An 18,080-nucleotide genomic window follows, 5' to 3' on the forward strand; every position below is an offset into this window, starting at 1 on the left:
TTAAGTTCTAAAGTGAACATTTTTTCCCCTTTGATCTCATCAAATTGCTGCTGTTCCTCTAGATGACATATTTGTGCATGCACAGATCCACACAATTCTAAAATTTTGGATGTGATTATTCCGGAGCACAAATTAACATGTGCCCTAGACATCTGCAAGTGTCTGAGGCAAAATGCTAATTTTTTAGCATTGCTTTCCTGGAAGAAGTTTAATAAATATCCCTAAATATAGACAGAAAAGAGTTACGATCCCAGCACCTGTGAGAACTTCCTGTTATGCTCATTCTTTCTTTCTCACTCTCTGCCTCTTCATTACCATATGCTACAAAATGATGAGTTAAAATTATTTTACTTCCAGTTTTTGCTGTTTGCGTCTTTAAATTAACACCATTAAAATCTTTTTACTGAAGTTGCTCAATTATAGTACCAATTGAAAGAGCTTGTGTGCTAAAATCCTGTGTTATTAATAGCCTTTCGGGAATGATTTTCAAAATCCTAGCATTTTTTTTCTTTGCTTTAAAGCAGTGGTTCTCAACCTGTGGATCGTGTCCCACTGTGGGGGCTAGAATGACCTTTCTACAGGGATCAATTATCAGATATCCTGCATAACAGATATTTACATTAGGATTTATAACCATAGCAAAATCACAGTTATGAAGTAGCAACAAAATAATTTTATGGTTAGCGGTCACCGCAGCAGGATGAACTGTACTAAAGGGTTGCAGCATTGGGAAGGTTGAGAAGCACTGGTCAAGCTCCATGCACTGTACTGTGTACATGGTTTTGATTCAGGCTATGGCTCAACCACACTCCAGCTTTTTCATCTACCTCCTTCCCAGTTGGAATACCACAGCAGCTCCCAGCATAGCAAAGGCCTTAAACATACCAGGCAGTTATTATTATTATTTTTTTTGTGTGTATCTTAAAAAGAGCTCAATATATAGAAAAGTGAAATAATCTTCCAGGCTTCCAGGTAGTTCTAAGTTTCAGTCATTTTCCTTTCCTCCAAACACAGGTAGTCACAGGCTTTGCCAATGCAGGTGTTTTATTTCCCTTGTTTTTAATTTTTTTTTCTTTCTCAGAGGCCTGCTTTCCTCAAAACTGTCCACCTGCTGATGCAGGATAATTTGCATGGTTTTAGAGCTGTGTTCTGAGAAGCGTGAGTACAGGCTCTTTTCTGTGCTTCAGGCTCCGTTTGTGGAGATTCTAGAAGCTTGTGGTGGGACCTTCACTTAACGTGTCACATGGCTGTGCATGTTTGGCCAGTGCCTGAGTTTTCACAGGACCACTCATTTTTAGAGTTTTAGCTTAGTTGTACTCAAGAACAGGAGATTTTGAAAAGACTATACGGTTAATTCCAGAAAGGTAGAACAATTATTGATGCACTACTCATTTTTTTCTTAGCTTACCTTAAAGTCTTAAAATCTAGAGCTTTTCCATGTTTCTTAAAGTAATTTAACTAGTGGTTAGAATTGTGATATGAAGTAGGAATTGTACTGATTATGGAGAAAACTTCATCTTTCTTGTCTTTGTTTTTATTATCAGTACCACAGATGACTCCAGAAAGGGATACGGCCTTTGCATGTCCGGGTTCCGGGGGTTTGTGTATCTTGCTGTAAACCTCAAGGCCACTACTAAGTGCATTTTGACTTGCAGCAAAGTCTCTAGTAATCTGGTCAGGGCACATGATCCATATCCTCCCATGCAGAGTTTCTCTAAGGAAACAATGCATGATTGAAATAGCAAGAGAGTGTCTCAGATGAACACACTACTGTTTGATATTTATGTTCACAGAACCTATCTGCATGCATTAAGCATTTTATATGTGTCAAGTTTTCATCATAATAGAAAAAGAGAGGCGTAAAGAAATACTTGGACAATGTGCTAAGTTCCACATGTAGTATTCATACTGCCTTTGGGGTTGAATGATGAGACAGAGTCCTGTAGCCTAAGGGAGGTCTTAGTTGGTAACTGGGCTTTGATGACTATTATGTGACTTGAAAAAGATGATGTTTCAACAGATTTACATGAATATTGGGCTGTAGTCTTGCTAATACATTCATCTAGACCTAGGCACACAAGTTAACTTCTACTCTGTACCCTGAACTGTAGCTAGAGTTTTTTGGTCCTGCCTGGCCCACAGTCAGGACAAATCTCTCTAACCCGCCAGTCCCACAGCAGCTCAGACCCAACCAAGTAAACACACAGAGACTTATATTGCTTCCAGACTGTATAGCCATGACAGGCTTCTTGCTAACTGTTCTTGTAGCTTAAATTAATCCATTTCTATAAATCTATACCTTGCCATGTGGCTCATGGCTTACCGGCATCTACACATGCTGCTTGTCGTGGCGGAGGCTGGCAGTGTCTCCCTCACTCAGCCTTCCACTTCCCAGAATTCTCCTCTCCTTGTCCCGCCTACTTCCTGCCTGGCCACAGGCTAATCAGTGTTTTATTTTTTTTAATTTATTTTTTATTTTTTTGATTTTTTCGAGACAGGGTTTCTCTTGTGTAGCTTTGCGCCTTTCCTGGAACTCACTTGGTAGCCCAGGCTGGCCTCGAACTCACAGAGGTCCACCTGCCTCTGCCTCCCTAGTGCTGGGATTAAAGGTGTGCGCCACCACCGCCCGGCTTCAGTGTTTTATATTTATATTCTCCCTGCTATGTGATGTGAACGAGTACAACTGATAAGAAGGACCAATCACCATTGGTTCTCAATTTCTTTGGTATTTAGTTGGATTTCTCTTTTAAAAAAATTACATGTGTTTATTTAGTGTGGTGTGTGTGTGTGTGTGTGTGTGTGTGTGTGTGTGTGTGTGTAAGACAGCTTGGAAAAGTTTATTTTCTCCTTCCACCATATGGGCCCCAGAAACTTAACTCATGTCATCCAGGTTGAACCAAGGGCCTTTACCCACTGAGCCATCTCTTGGATGGACCTGGTTGGATTTCTTTAAGAATGAGAATCTAGTTGGTAGTTTAAATGATGCATACAGACTTAACCCCCTTCTTTGTAACCCCACTCTGTATTATAACATCATCAACTATGTTTAATGAGTTCCCATGGCCCCAGAGAGTATATTTCTTCCCCTTTTGCTACCCATTAAGTATAGAAAGATTCCAGGAAAATGCTGAATCCACAAATGAGAAACAGAAAGAAATTTCACAAAGATGGTTTTCTTATAGTGTCTTTTGTGACATGATTGAAAAATTTCCACAGTACGGAACTTCACTGAGCAGAGGTACTTGTGAGGCACAGTCTCTTAATAGGCTTTAATAGCTGTGTGCACTCTCACCCCTTCCTACTCAATAAAGAATAAAAATGGATCAGATACAAAGGTTCTGTGTTGTGAAAAAATGTATGTAGTGAGTTAAAATGGTTTGGAGGTCTACAAACAGATTTTCATATATAATTTAAACTGGAAAATATGCATTTTGTAGCAATCTGATGTATAATTATACATATGAAGTTTTATTGAAATGTGTATCTATATTTACCTTTAACCCTTATGAACATATATGCACATCTTGCCATCAAGGATGAGTTAAGTTCCAGATTTTTTAGTAGATTACTAATTTATCAACAGATCTCTAACACACACACATACACCACACACACACACACACACACACACACACACACACACAGAGAGAGAGAGAGAGAGAGAGAGAGAGAGAGAGAGAGAGAGAGAGAGAGAGAGAGAGAGAAGAGAGACAATCTGTACATTAAAAAGTTCTAAAACATTTGGAGTTTTAACTAAATGAGTTCTTTTGTTAACATGCCTAGATGCCTTATTATTTAGGCACTGCCTTGGAGAAGAAAGTGATGTGCATTATTAAGCATGAAAACACATTCCAAATGTTGGCATTATTATCAAACTCGTAAAAGTAAATGAATGCATCTAATTGGATTTGCATCAGAATCATGAATGTTGCCATTGCATTTTAAAAATCATACTGAGTTAATAAAAACTAGGAGAATCTTTTCTTAGTCCTCCAGCTGAGGTAGACAAATGGATCACAGAGAATGATGACATGCTCCTGTGGGATGATCTGCTCTAAGTCCTAGGTCAAGAGAATTTTTTTTTTCCTAATCACCAAAGAGTTTAGAAGTAAAATGCTGTTTAAATATGCATGGAACAAAATAGCTCCCTTTTCCCACTATTCTTTACTTTTCAGTATTTGTAGACATTTAGGAAAAACCCCAAGTACTTTAATTTTGTTTGTACTTTTTTCTTTTTCTTTTCAGACTGCATTTGATTAAAAGTTATTGCAATGGTTATACTGTATGTAATAGAATCATCCTATTATCAGGTTTTACAATTTTTTATGATTAATTTCACCATATATTCCTATCTTTTAACAGTATGACATAAACTATCTCCCTACTATCCATTCATCATGATTTTAGATAATATTCTAAATTTCGTGGTGGACTATAATTATTTTGGTACTATGTACATTTGAAAATTTAAATGACTGTCTTGGTAAATTATTTTTGATGATGATAAATTTAGTGCATGATCACTGGAAAATGAAAACAAAATATCTATGAGGTAGGAGCGATGGTTAGCATAATGAAGTGATTGTGATTACTGAGACATAATCATCATGAAACTTTGTTACTTATACATTAGATTATTAAAATACATGTGTACATATATAGATAGATAAATTTCTATTTTGTATTGAATCTACTCAGTGACATTCATTACATATGCATATATAAATATGTGTGCCAATACATGTATAGTATTGATAGAATAGACTCACAGAACAATGATAGTTTTATACTCTATCTTCACCTTGTTTATGATAACTAAGAATGAGATGTGTGATCTGAACCCTTGTGGATAGGTAAAGTAATCATTGCTCCATTTATTTAAACTTTGATTTTGTTCTGTTTTATTTTTCCAGTGTATATTATAAAGTAAACACTAAAGATGAATTACATTTAAATCAATTCTGACTGTGCTTCCAGTTTCACTCATCCTGAAATATTACATGATCTTCATATTCAATGCTTTGTTTCTTCCTTCTCCTCCAAGATTCAGAGCCTCTGTCCTTTGCCATTACATCACAGTGTGCATGATTCTGGCCACATGGAAGCAGGTGTTTAGCCACTGATACTGCACCATTCAGGAGGTACTCCTTCTGCATATGAAGTCCTGATGTGCAATGACATCTATTTGTTTTGTTCATTTCATATTCATTTAGTGAACAAAACACCAATTTCAGTCCTTTTATGGCTCTGCAGAATGTTTCAGAAAGTCTAGTGCTTGAAGACAATTTCTTGTAAATTTCACTTTCCACTTGGGTGAGGGCACAGACTTCAGATACTGTGAGCCCCTATTTTTGATTTAACATTACTTGACTTCCAAAAGTCTCATAAAATTTTACACATCAAAAATAATTGAAAAATTTTTATTTTGAACACTCAGAAGCAAACCCTGTTTTTAACTGAAATTTTATTATAATGCACATATACTGAAAATTCAACTCAATGATTGTGGCATTAAATCTGAAAAAAAAGATGATTCCTAGACACATTGTTTCCACTGAAGATTAAGCGTTTCTTTTGAACTGTTTTTAGTAGATTCTAAAGTATTAGGAAAAAACTAATAACACTCTTATACTCAAAGTATTTTATATGGGAGATAGAGAGATTTCCTTTGTGTTACCCAGCCCCATGTGGAGGCAACTGTCCTCTATGAAAAAGGACGTCACACAACTACTGAGTCTGCTTTGAATGTCACAACTGAATCTGCTTTGCATGTCACTATCACATACCTTGAGTGCCATTTTGACCAAAGGCCCTCAATTTGCATCAGGCTTTGGTATTGATATTCCACATTCTGTGGTTTTGGAAAATTCATAGTCTACTGCAGTGGTCTCAACCTGTGGGATCTGACCCCTTTGAGGTCCAATATCAGATATTCTGCACATCAGATGTTTGTTTGTTTTTGTTTTTCAAGACAGGGTTTCTCTGTGTAGCTTTGCGCCTTTCCTGGAACTTACTTGGTAGCCCAGGCTGGCCTCGAACTCACAGAGATCTGCCTGGCTCTGCCTCCCAAGTGCTGGGATTAAATGTGTGTACCACCATATCAGATATTTACATTACTATTCATAAGAGTAGCAAAATTACAGTTAAGAAGTAGCAATGAAAATAATTTTATGAGTAAGGGTCTCCACAACATGAGGAACTGTATTAAAGGGTCAAAGCATTGGGAAGGTTGAGAACCACTGACCTACTGTGTCAAACTGTGTAGTTTCATTGCCCTCCCTCAATCCTCTACTTTTATCTAGTTGTATCTCTTTTCCTCTTAAATTTTGGTACCTGTCAGTATTTTACTGTTTCCACAGCTTTTATTTTTCCAAAAATGTTACACTATTTGAAGAATCTGGTATGTAGCTCATCTAGATTAATGTTTTATTTAATAATATGCATTTAGCATCATCTCTTATCACAACTTTAGAGATCATTTCAGCACCAGATTATATTCTGCTATCTGTATGGACCACAGTGTGTATGCATTTATCTACTGAGAAGCATATTTTTAAAATTTGTTTTTCATTAGCTTATGTTAATTATACACTCTAATAAGTTCTTTTTTTTAATGACATCTGCATTGAAGGACATCTTCAATGTTTCCAAGCTTCGGCCATTTTGAGTTAGGCTGTGATGAATCACTGTGCTCTTGCAGGAAACGCCAAGGACGTCATTGAGGTGTTATATGGCTGGAATATTTATAGATTTTAAAAAAAGAATTAAATTGTCTTCCAAAACAGCTGTACTATTTTTCATTTCCATTAGGAGTGAACGAGGATGTCCTTACTGCACATCCCAGACAGCACATGGTGCTGGTGATGTTATGGTTTTGGTTATTTTAATAGATTTTTTACTGGTAGCTTGGTGTGGTTCAAATTTGTAATATTATAATGATATGGCATTGGAAATCTCTTCAGTCACTTTTATACAAGCTGGGCATCTTCTTTACTGAGGTACTTACTTGAATCTTTTGTCTATTTTTTTTTAAAGAACAGGTTTTTTTTTTGTTTTCTTATTGTTGAATTTTAAAACTTCTTTGTATGTGTTAGAAACTTTTCCTTCTCCTCATTCATGGTTTCTCTTCTCTACTGTTATGATTCTTGTATGTCTTGATGAAATAAAATTTTTCATTTTTATATAGTTGTCAAATCTGTGATTTTTCATAAAATTCCTTGACTATCCTGTGATGTTTTCTTTGACATTCCTAAAGCATGTGTTTCCCTACATAGCTTAGTGAGAAGATTCACTATATCACTGATATTTTCTAAATGTAGCTTTAGATTTTGTTGCTTTTTTTGTGTTGATGTCTTACTTTTAATGTCTTGATTTCTGATGTAATTTTAATTCCTTTTGCTCTGGTAAATCTAAATTAAATTTGTCTTTTTACCATTTTCCTAAGGGAGAAAATGAGGTGAGTGATTTTCCGTTTTTCTTCCTCATGCATATATTTAATTCTGTCTTTTCTTTTGAGCATTACTTTTTCTGCACCCTACATATTGTGGAATGTATTAATATTACTTATCTCAAAATATTTCTAAATTTTCTTGCTACTTCTTTAATGTATCTGTTATATATTAACTGCTGTCTTAGGTTTTCTATTTTAATGTGATAAAACACCATGACCAAAGGCAACTTTGAGAGAAGAGTGTTTATCACCAAGGGAAGTCAGGGCATGGACTGGAGGCAGGAACTGATGCAGAGGCCAGGGAGACATGCCGCTTAAAGGCTTGATTCTCATGCCACCCCCATCTTTTTGTAGCATTCAGGACCATGAGTCTCTCTGGGAGGGCACTGCCTATAATGAGTTGGCCACATCCCCCATTAATCACCAATCAAGAAAGTGCACAAGAAGCTCATCCACAGGCTAATCTTGGAGGCATTTTTTTCAACTGAGAATCCCCTTTCCCAAATGATTCTAGTTTATGTTGAGTTAGCATCAAACTTAACAGGATAGCTGCTTAATCAGCAATAATTTGAGGGCTATTCAGTGATTTTCTGTTACTTATTTCTTCTTTATCTACATTGTGTTCTATGAGCAGGCAATATAGGATGTCTGATTTTAAAATTTATTGAGTGCTTTCAGTGTCCACACGTGGTCTGTGTTCATGAATTATGCATGTGAATTTGGGAAGATTGTTTATTACATGTGTTCAGCGATTCATGTACAAATCATGCTTTTGTGTTGAATTGATCGATGGTCATGTTTGCTTGGTTCACCTACACCCTTAGGTACTTTATTGTTTTCTAGCTTAACCTATTTCTAATAGAGGGAAACCAAACCCTCCAGCTCTAAACATTTACCCATTTGTCCTTGAACTCCATTAATTTGTACTTTTTACACTTTGGCATTATTGTGTTATGCATATACATATACATTGTTTTGTCTTCTTGCTGAACTGATAGATCCCTCTCATCAGAAAAGTTCTAACCTTGGTAACTTTGCCTGATCTTTTTGTTGTACCTTTGGAAAGACATTGATCTATTTAAGTCTTTCCAACTAATATGGTTAACTGTAGGCAGAAGTTTCTTTCCTTCCTGCCTGTTCTCAAATAACCAGCATCTGCTTTCCAAATAATTGACTTACTTGGAGGCTTGATATTACTTATAAATGCTCGGCTGGTAGCTCAGGCTTATGACTAACTAGCTCTTACACTTAAATTAACCCATAATTCTTATCTAGGCTTAGACACATGGTTTGGTATCTTTTCTCAGTGAAGCATTCTCATTTTGCTTTATCTGGCTGGAGACTCCTGACTCTGCTCTTCCTCTTCCCAGCATGCTCCTAGTCTGGTTGCCCCACCTATACTTCCTGCTTGGCTACTGGCCAATCAGTGTTTTATTAAACCAATTAGAGTTACAAATCTTTATAATGTACAAGAGGATTATTCCATAGCAGTTATCATTGTTTCCTCCTGCTTCTATCTTTTTCTCTTCCTCTTCTTGATCTCTGATTAATTTTAGTAAAGTATATCTTTTCCTGTTAACACACTTTCAAGATATATTTAAAAGTGTGTGTGTGTGTGTGTGTGTGTGTGTGTGTGTGTGTGTGTGTGTGTGTTTATGGGTACTCACAGTGAATGCAGGTGGCTGTGGAGGTCAGAAGTGTCATATCTGGTGGTAAAGCTGGATGTGAATGTTAGTGAATGCAAAGACTGAGTGCTGCGTGAGGTTCTGTGAACAAGTGAAGGTTGGGGGCTCAGCTTTAAATAATATATTTTTAAAATCTCCTCTAAGGCACAGGGAGCATTGAAGAATATGGGGCAGAAAGTATTCATGAGCCAGAAGATAGGTAAAATGCTATGTCATGCCTTAGTCTAGACTGGACATAACTATGGTGAACTAATAACATCTACAATTACCTTCAGTAGGGCCACATAAGACAGATCCTGCCAACATTCATTTATTCATATACCATGGGATGCTATCACTTGTTGATCACCTTTAGAGTATTGTTAGATTCTGGGAGAGGAGGCACAATTGTTTTTAGTTGTGTACTCATGTCTAAACCCACATGGCTTCAATAGATAAGTACAAACCCATTGCCACACAGATGGCCATAGTTAAACTCATTGGGCTTAAAAACAAAACAATAGACATGAATGTATGGAAGAGATTTGTAGAGAAGAATGGCAGTAGATAGGGTTAATAAGGAAATAAGGTTGAGTGGATGTTGAAAATGGTTAGGATGTAGATTATATGTGTGTAAAATTGTCAGAGAACAAATTGGATAAATTAAAAGGAAGGAATACAAATAAACCTTAAAAAGAAAAACCTTTTAAGGATAAAAATATAATTTTATCCATCCAAATACATACAAAGAATCTTTTGTATCTTTTGATGGTATTCTTATATTCCGTAAAGTCTTTTTATAGATAACAACCAGTTACCTATACTAATTTATCTTTTTTAATTTGTCATCATTACCTTATTCTTTAGAGGACCCAAAACTCAGTATACATAAAGGAAATAAACCTTAATATTTTAAGAGAATTTTATTCCATACAACACATTAGATCATTAACTGGACAAAAATGAAACATTTTATGAAGTCCTGCATTATAGTATTTTATAAATAAAATTTGCATCCACTTCCATTTTGTGTATATATATATATTTATATATATACATACACAAATATATATGTATATAAACATATATAATTGTATTCTATGATTAAGCTACACTAAAATGAGTTTGCCACTTGTTTAGAATAGGAAGAGGCATTTCAAGAATCAGTGAAGATCCTCAAAAACTAAATTTAATCTTCCATATGATCCAGCTACATGACTCTTGGGCATATGTGCAGCGGACTAGATACCCTACTCCACAGATATTTGCTCAGCCATGGTCATTGCTACTCTGTTCACAACAGTTAGAAATGGAAACAACCTAAATATGCTTCAATCAGCAAATTGATATTGAAAATGTGGTACATATACTCAGTGGAATACTAGTCAGCTGTAAAGACAAACAAAATCAGGACCTTTTCAAGTAAATGGAGGGACCTAAATGATTATATTGTGTGAGGTAAGCCAAACTCAGAAAGACAAACACCATGTGTTAGCTCTCTTCTTTGGTTCATAGCTCTAAGTCCTAAGATGTGTGTATACAACATGGAGTAACCACAGAAACCACAAAAGAATACAGCAACTGTAGGATGGGGAGATGTGGGGGGACCTTGAGAGACGAATAGCAGGATATGAAGTGGGAAATGGAAAAACAAGGAGGAGGCATCAACTGGGGAGGGTAAAGAGTAGTCAATACAGAAGGGGAAGGAGGGATGAAGAAGAGTACCAATGTTATTTGATACATTTATCTCATATTAATACATAATACATATATCTCTGTATCTATATAGAGATATATGTGTATATCTAAGTTATGCCACTTGGAATTACAATGATCCCCACAAGAATCATAGACTAACAAAAGCCTCAGTACCTCCTCTCAAATGGTTGGTCATAGTGGTCCAAATGATTGACTCTCTAAATAATATAGGCTAGTGGTGCAGTCCTTGGTTGCTTCTCGGAGTTGAAGTTAAAGCCTTTATTGTTGAAGACATTGAACATCTAGGCCATAGGACTTGGATAATTTGAGGTGGAGTTAACCTGAAAGTCTCCTGTCTGTGGTCTAGCTTCCGTGGTACAGAAAAAACTATGCAAACTTACAAGGGAGGGAAGCAACAAATGCCTATGAATCACAACAATGCCATCATTCCAAGGTATTTGCAACTCACATGTTGGTGATAACCAATAGCTGTCTAATTGCACTTAAGGCCCTCTCAACTGGAGGTAAAACCAAGCCTAGTAATAAAACCTAGCCAACTTCCTGGAGATAATGAGGTTATGGATCTTAGAAAAGAATTTATATTACTGCTACTTTGGTAGACCTGCATGATTCCTTAACTACATTCTGATTCTTTTTTGTTATACCCACAGATAAATGTAGCTGCCACCCCTCATTAAAGAAGCATCTCTGTACAGCAAATGGAAGCCATCATAGAAAACCACAACTGGACATAATTCAGAGATCAACAGATCGAAGGGAGCCCAGAACCAATAACTGCATCTGTAGCAGAGCTCCTGCATTTATGGAGCAGGTAACATCACAGAAGAGGGAGTGAAAATATTGTAAAAGCCAGAGTACCAGAAAGTCTGCTGTGACACAGTCTCTCCAAGACATGACTGCATAAATAAGATCAGAGCAATGGCAAACAGGGAAAAATTGTCCAGGGTCCCAGTTTTAGAAGAACCACAGGGAACTAATGACTGCTGGGAGAGGGAAAACCAGCTTCTTCCAAGGATGAGCCCCCTTAATGGTGATCCAAATCAAGGGAGTGAACACTGAAATCACATGCATACAAATAAGAAAAACAGGTGCAGTGAGTTGTATTTATATATTTGTGCATACATAATCATACATACATAATATGTTTATATACACACATCCATATATGTAACAATAAAGAAAAAGAGGTTATCAACTTGAGAGTAGGGGGTCATTGGAATGGATGGGGGAAGAAAGGGATTGGGGAAAGAAATGTAATTCTATTAAGAATGTTTAAAATTAAAAAGGGAATAAAGTAATAAAACTAAAAGATAAATACATGATATATAAAAAATAGTGGGTTTACTTAAATTTTCTGTGGTTGAGATCCTTTTATTTGCTAATGAGCTTCTTCACTGATTGCCTGTCACCAGAGTTCTAATTAATTTAAAGAAGTTTTTTTGGAATAAGGCAAATACTCAGCATGAAGAACATTTTTCAAATGAGAAGACTCTTCAAAATAATGCCTAATGATATGCCTTTGCAAGTTCTACTGCCAATGAAAGACATATGAAACATAATTAGTTTCCCTTTGTAAAAGAGATGAACTGTGATGTGATGCCATGGTTCATTATAATATTCACTGTCTTATATTAAAGACTTTGTTGATAAAATGTTTTCACAAATACTGTTAACAAAACCTTTTTCTACATTGTAGAAACTGTGCATTAATGATAGGATTTAGCAAGGTGGTCATTTATAAGTTTTCTTTGCTTTGGCTATCCTGAAATAAAAAAATGAAATTTGAATATTAACTATTACCATTTTAGACAGAATAATGATTCCCCAATGACTCTATTTCCTACTACACAAAGACTGTCGATATATTAGGTTTGGGTCAAGGGAAATTAAAGCTGTATCTAGAATTAAGGCTGTATTAAAGCAGACTTTAAAGTAGCAAGATTATTTTCTGTGATGAATGGTTATTTTTAATTGCCAACTTAATGAAATCTAGGATTACACAGTAAGAGAGGTTTAAAGAGATGCTGATCAGAGCAAGTTGGGATGTGGACTTATTTGTGGTATTTATCATATTAACTGATATGAGGATATCCAGTTTAAAAGTGAGCAGCACCATTCCGGGAGTCTGAGTCCTTTTTCTCTTTTCTTTGCTTCGCCTCTCCTCTCTCTCTCTCCTTTTCTCTTCTCTTCTTCCCTCCCTACTCTCTTTCTTTCTTTCTTTCTTTCTTTCTTTCTTTCTTTCTTTCTTTCTTTCTTTCTTTCTTTCTTTCTTTCTTTCTTTCTTTCTCTCCTTTCTTTCTTTCTTTCTTTCTTTCTTTCTTTCTTTCTTTCTTTCTTTCTTTCTTTCTTTCTTTCTTTCTTTCTTTCTCTCTCTCTCTCTCTCTCTTTCCTTCTCTTTGTCTTTTATAACTGAAGTTTTTCTGTGTCCTGCCTGGCCCATGGTTGGGACAAATCAAGTAAACACTCAGAAGCTTATATTACTTAAAACTGCTCAGCCATTAGCTCAGGCTTACCACTGACTAGCTCTTACACTGAAACTCAGCCCGTTTCTGTTCATCTATATGTTGCCACATGTCCCATGGCTTTACCTGTGTGTTGTTACGTGCTGATCCCTGGATAGTGGGCTGGCGTTTACTCTCTCAGCCTTCCACTTTCCAAAATTCTCTTTGTCTGTTTATCCAGCCTATAGTTCCTGCCTGGCTACTGGCCAATCAGCTTTTTATTTATCAACCAATCACAGAAACACATTCACAGCATACAGAACATCCCACAGCACCTCCCCTTTTCTGTCTAATCAAAAAGGAAGGGCTTATCTTTAACATAGTAAAATTACATAACAAAACAGTTATCAAGCAAGAGTTTTGGAAGTTGCTTACAATGCTCTTCCTGTTTACTTAGGTAATATTATATCCTTGTGAGATAATGAACCCATCTCTCTCCAAGATCACTCCAGATTGTGTAAGGGTTGACAGAAAGAAAGGAAGAAAGACATATTATTTCCTTCTTGGGTCTCTGAGGGAGTTGAAGATTAGATAGTTACAGTTATAGTTTTCCTTGTTAATAATTTCAGAAAAGAAACTCACTGAAGAGGTGTAAAATGTATAAATTTGAAAGACATTATAAGATAGTTCTCTGTTAGTAATGTAAGTTAGGATAGAAAGTGAATCAGATACATTTTGGACTTACCAAAATAGGATAGATAATGGAATATTTTCTCTGACTTTGTCAAATGCAAATGGACTAGACATTTTTGATGTATTTGTTGCTTGTATATATGGTTATTATACTTATTGTATATAGTTTTTCTTATATTAGTTATAACTTTTTTTTTTTAAATTTATCTATCCTTTTCCTTATGATGATTGTAAACTGTAAGATGAAATAGTTGCTTTTGGTCATGGCATTTATTAGAGCAATAAAAAGCAAACCAGGACAGTCCTGGGCTGCATAAAAGAAGATAAAGTGATCGGAGTGTTAAATGGATGCTTTAATTCTCTTTGTGTTCTTGACTCAGGATATCAGTGGCTGCTTCAATCCCCCATCTTTACCTCTGAACAATAATGGATTATGACCTGGAATTCATAGCTGAATAAACCGTTTCTCCTTGTAGTTGCTTTTGTTGGGGGTATTTGCAATAGTATTCCTGTATTCTCTGAAGTCTTCTTATTAAGTAGTATTTTATCACAGAAACAGCAAAACAAAACAAAACCTAAAGTAGAACCGTTTGGAACTTTGGGCTAGTAAAGCTGTTGACTGCTGTGGGGAGAACATAATGAGACATCCTTGGAGAAGTTGGAAGACAAGAATACTGAGACAAACGTAGTGGAAGCCTAGCTTGCGTGTTTTCATAGGAGGACAAGGACTCCATCATGAACTGGAATGGATGCTATTCCAATGATATTTTGGTCAAGAACCAGGCTGCATTCTGCCCATCCTTAGAACTTGAGTAAAGCTGAATTTAAAGCACAGGAGATTTCTAGGCAGGATAGTTCACAGGCTTGAACTGAAGAAGCAGCTGTAATTGATAGAGGGGTCAGACCATGGTACAGACATCTGCACATCACTGGGCCAATAGGAAAGAATTTCTTCTGGGTCAGCACACAGAGGCAATGCCGCTGTGGTTCAAGGGAGCTGAGCTACATTTTCAGGTGGCAGTGGAACATGACAATGTTGTAAATATCTAGGTAGGATTTGTTTCAGTCATGGAAGATACAAGACTGAGGTGGCCACAGAGAGAAACTGAGTCAGGAAGTGTCAGAGTCCACATGGAAAGGTCCTGAGGGGTCATTTTGTAAAGTTGCAAAGGTGAAACATCTGTTGCAATGGGGACACCCAAGTATCAGAGATGCCAAGGCAGTGAAAAATGTTTGAAGGAAAGCTGCAGCTGCTGGGTGGAGCTTGCCTAAGATTACTTCTAAAGAAGTGCTGTGTGCATCAGGTGGCAGAGCTCAAGGAGGTCTGCCCACAACCTTTGGATCTCAGAGGATTGCATTGTGAACTCCAGATGACAGATATAGAGGTGCTAGTGTGCTTTAAACCTGCTGGGTCTTGGTTTTGCTTAGTTTTAATTTTTTGTTTGTTTGTTATATCCATGTGTTTTCACTTTGAAGTGGAATGTTTGTTCTGTGCCATTATATGTTGGAAACACATAACTTACTTTTGATTATATAGGAGGTTTCAGTAAATAAATCTGGAATTGTGTTAGTTTTAGACTCTGAGGACATTTTTTATTTATTTATTTGTTTATTTTATTTATTAAGAAATTTTCTACTCACTCCACATATTGAACTGTATTTTTTATTGGAAATGGGAATGGAAGCATCTGGCTTAAAATGATCTTTTTGTCTGTTACCTCTGATGCTGTGAATCCCAGTGATGATGGAGCATTAGTTACCTCTGATGCTGTGAATCCCAGTGAACCTCTCTTCAGAAAAGTTGATTCTGTCATGTACTATGTCACCACCACAAGAAAATAATTGATTGAGAAAATAGAATTTCCTGGGATTCGGTCATTGCCTTTGACTTGGTTTGCAGGAAGAACATGGAAGACTGGAACTCCATATGGCTACGTGTCTGCTGTGAGGTTGACCTCAATACAGGGTTAAAACAAATGGCATGGCTTCCTCTCTTCCTTTCCTGCATCTTCTTCCTCTGAGAGGCTACAGAGATCAGCAGCTTGCCTACCCTGAAAGTTTTCTTTTAAACTCTAATAATATTCTCATTGTACTTCTGTTTGAGTCCATTTTAAAATTATTTTATAAATTGAGCATAAGATCCCTAAGAGGGAGACCTTGATTCCTCTTTATCATATGGCAACTCCCCTGGGACATCCCAAATGTTCTGATAACATATTTGGTGTGCTGAATAGAGATATTACAGAAACTCCTCTGAGGATAAAACAGGTGACCATACTCCAGGACCTTAGGTAAATTCCTTTAACTAATGGTCTGTCTTTCCTAGAGTCTATACACTCCTTTCCTCAGAGAAGGAAAATGACCTCTCATTCTCCATTTTTCCCAAGCTTCCTTTCTTGGGGAAAATGGCTGGATATAGAGAACACATAATGTTTCTCTTTCTTGGGTTGTTTTCCCATATGTTGATGGTTGACTGATGACCATGTGGTGGGTTGTACATGTTGCTAAGTTTAAGTTCACATTGTTTCTTCCCTCTTTCCCTCACCATCAAATTACCCTCCGAGAGCTAGGGAAACTTCAGATAAGTTTGAAGGAAGGGAGTGAAACTAACAGATGGGTTTGATGCCTTAGCTCCCTGGCCACAGACAGTGGGCACCAGCACTGCTTTAGTTCACGTGCCGCTAGGCAGTTGCTTTCCTAACTGGATGAAAGTGCAATATAATGCTGATAAGGTTTTCAATCAGGATTAGTGATGTTCAACAATTGCTTTTCAAGAAAGTTCAATTCTCTTCAGGACAGAGGGTCTGTATGATCTCATGCCATGCTTGAATGGGACAAAATGATGTCAAGGTTACTTTCTTCTTCCCAGTTTCTTCATGTGCTTACAAAGCAACAATACCACCTGCAGACATCGGGCACACTTCCCCATTCCTCCTGCTTCTTTTATGGCGTCCTTTTCAAAAATTAACTGAACATAGGAGATGAAGAGAGATCACTATTTGGTGTTCCCAGTTATGAGGGCTGGAGACATAACTCAGCCATTAAAAACTAGGCTCACAACCCCAAATGCAATTGGTAGTAAGACACAAGGATGCCTTCCTTCCTCCTCTGTTACTCTGCTTTGCTCTTTTGCTCACTTCTTTCTTTGTTCTTCATGTTGACCCAACATGATGTCAATTTTCTTTTTCTTTTAAGAAAAAAGGGGTGACTGTCCACATTTAATCTGTGAGATGCACGCAAGATACTCTGGAGGCGTCTTTTCATCATGGAGCTGAGCTCATTAGGCAGAAAGCAAATATGTAACTTGGCCACCATTTTGGCTAGCAATTAATTTCCCAGAGTAGCTGAGCTCTTAGGCAATCACCATATGCCTAGAATTTTCTGTGCCATAGGCATTCAGTCATACATCTTAATTCTCTACTCCTAATATATATTTTTAGGTTTTCACCTCTCTGGGTGCCAAATGGAATCACATGACTAGGCCTCCCAGTCTGGAATCCAACATGGGCCCTATAACCATGTGATAAGCTCAGTGGATTTCTTATATCAGACTAAAGTAATACCAGACTCCATAGTGGGTTCCTTGGATTGTGGCACATTATTTTTCAGATGATGTATCTGCTGGATTTTAAAGGGAACTTGAAGATGGCCTCAGATATGTGCCTACAACATTGGCTAATCACCAAGAAGAACTTATGCTTTGAGATTGCAAGACTTATGAAGCTCTTGTAAATTTTCAGCAGCCCAGGGCTGAGTCTGGGAAAGCACAGATCCAGTTGAGACCCAAATGATAGATTGCCAAGTGATAAATAAGTTGCTGTCAGCAGGAAGCTGGGACAGCCTATAGCAGGGGTGGAGACACTATTCTGCAGGGTCTCAATGCCAACTCTTTCTGCCTTGCACCCTGAACCGAGAAAGAACATTCTTTCCGCACTTGAGATCCCTTTGTGCCGCACTTGTTCTCTGCTTTTATTTCTGCCACATTATGGTCTGGATACCCATGTTTTTGCTTTCACTTTCCAGTTGCTATTAAAGGCAGGCTAAGAAAAAAGAGCATTTGGATACTATTTCTTTTCAAGTGTTTTTTTAGACATTTTTTGGGGGTTTGGTATT

At 37.0% G+C, this 18,080-nt stretch overlaps 1 long non-coding RNA gene across 5 annotated transcripts in view; it reads left to right on the plus strand.

The window, feature by feature from the left end:
- The window catches only part of LOC121830330 (uncharacterized), a 41,237-nt gene that overhangs the window by 20,799 nt on the left and 2,358 nt on the right, over positions 1-18,080 (plus strand). For all 5 annotated transcript variants that reach the window (XR_013052355.1, XR_013052358.1, XR_013052357.1 and 2 more), the window contains one exon: positions 11,484-11,644. This is a non-coding gene — a long non-coding RNA (uncharacterized LOC121830330). The remainder of the gene's footprint in view (positions 1-11,483; positions 11,645-18,080) is intronic.

Source organism: Peromyscus maniculatus, chromosome 6 (genome assembly GCF_049852395.1).
Source record: "Peromyscus maniculatus bairdii isolate BWxNUB_F1_BW_parent chromosome 6, HU_Pman_BW_mat_3.1, whole genome shotgun sequence".
Lineage (NCBI taxonomy): Eukaryota > Metazoa > Chordata > Mammalia > Rodentia > Cricetidae > Peromyscus > Peromyscus maniculatus.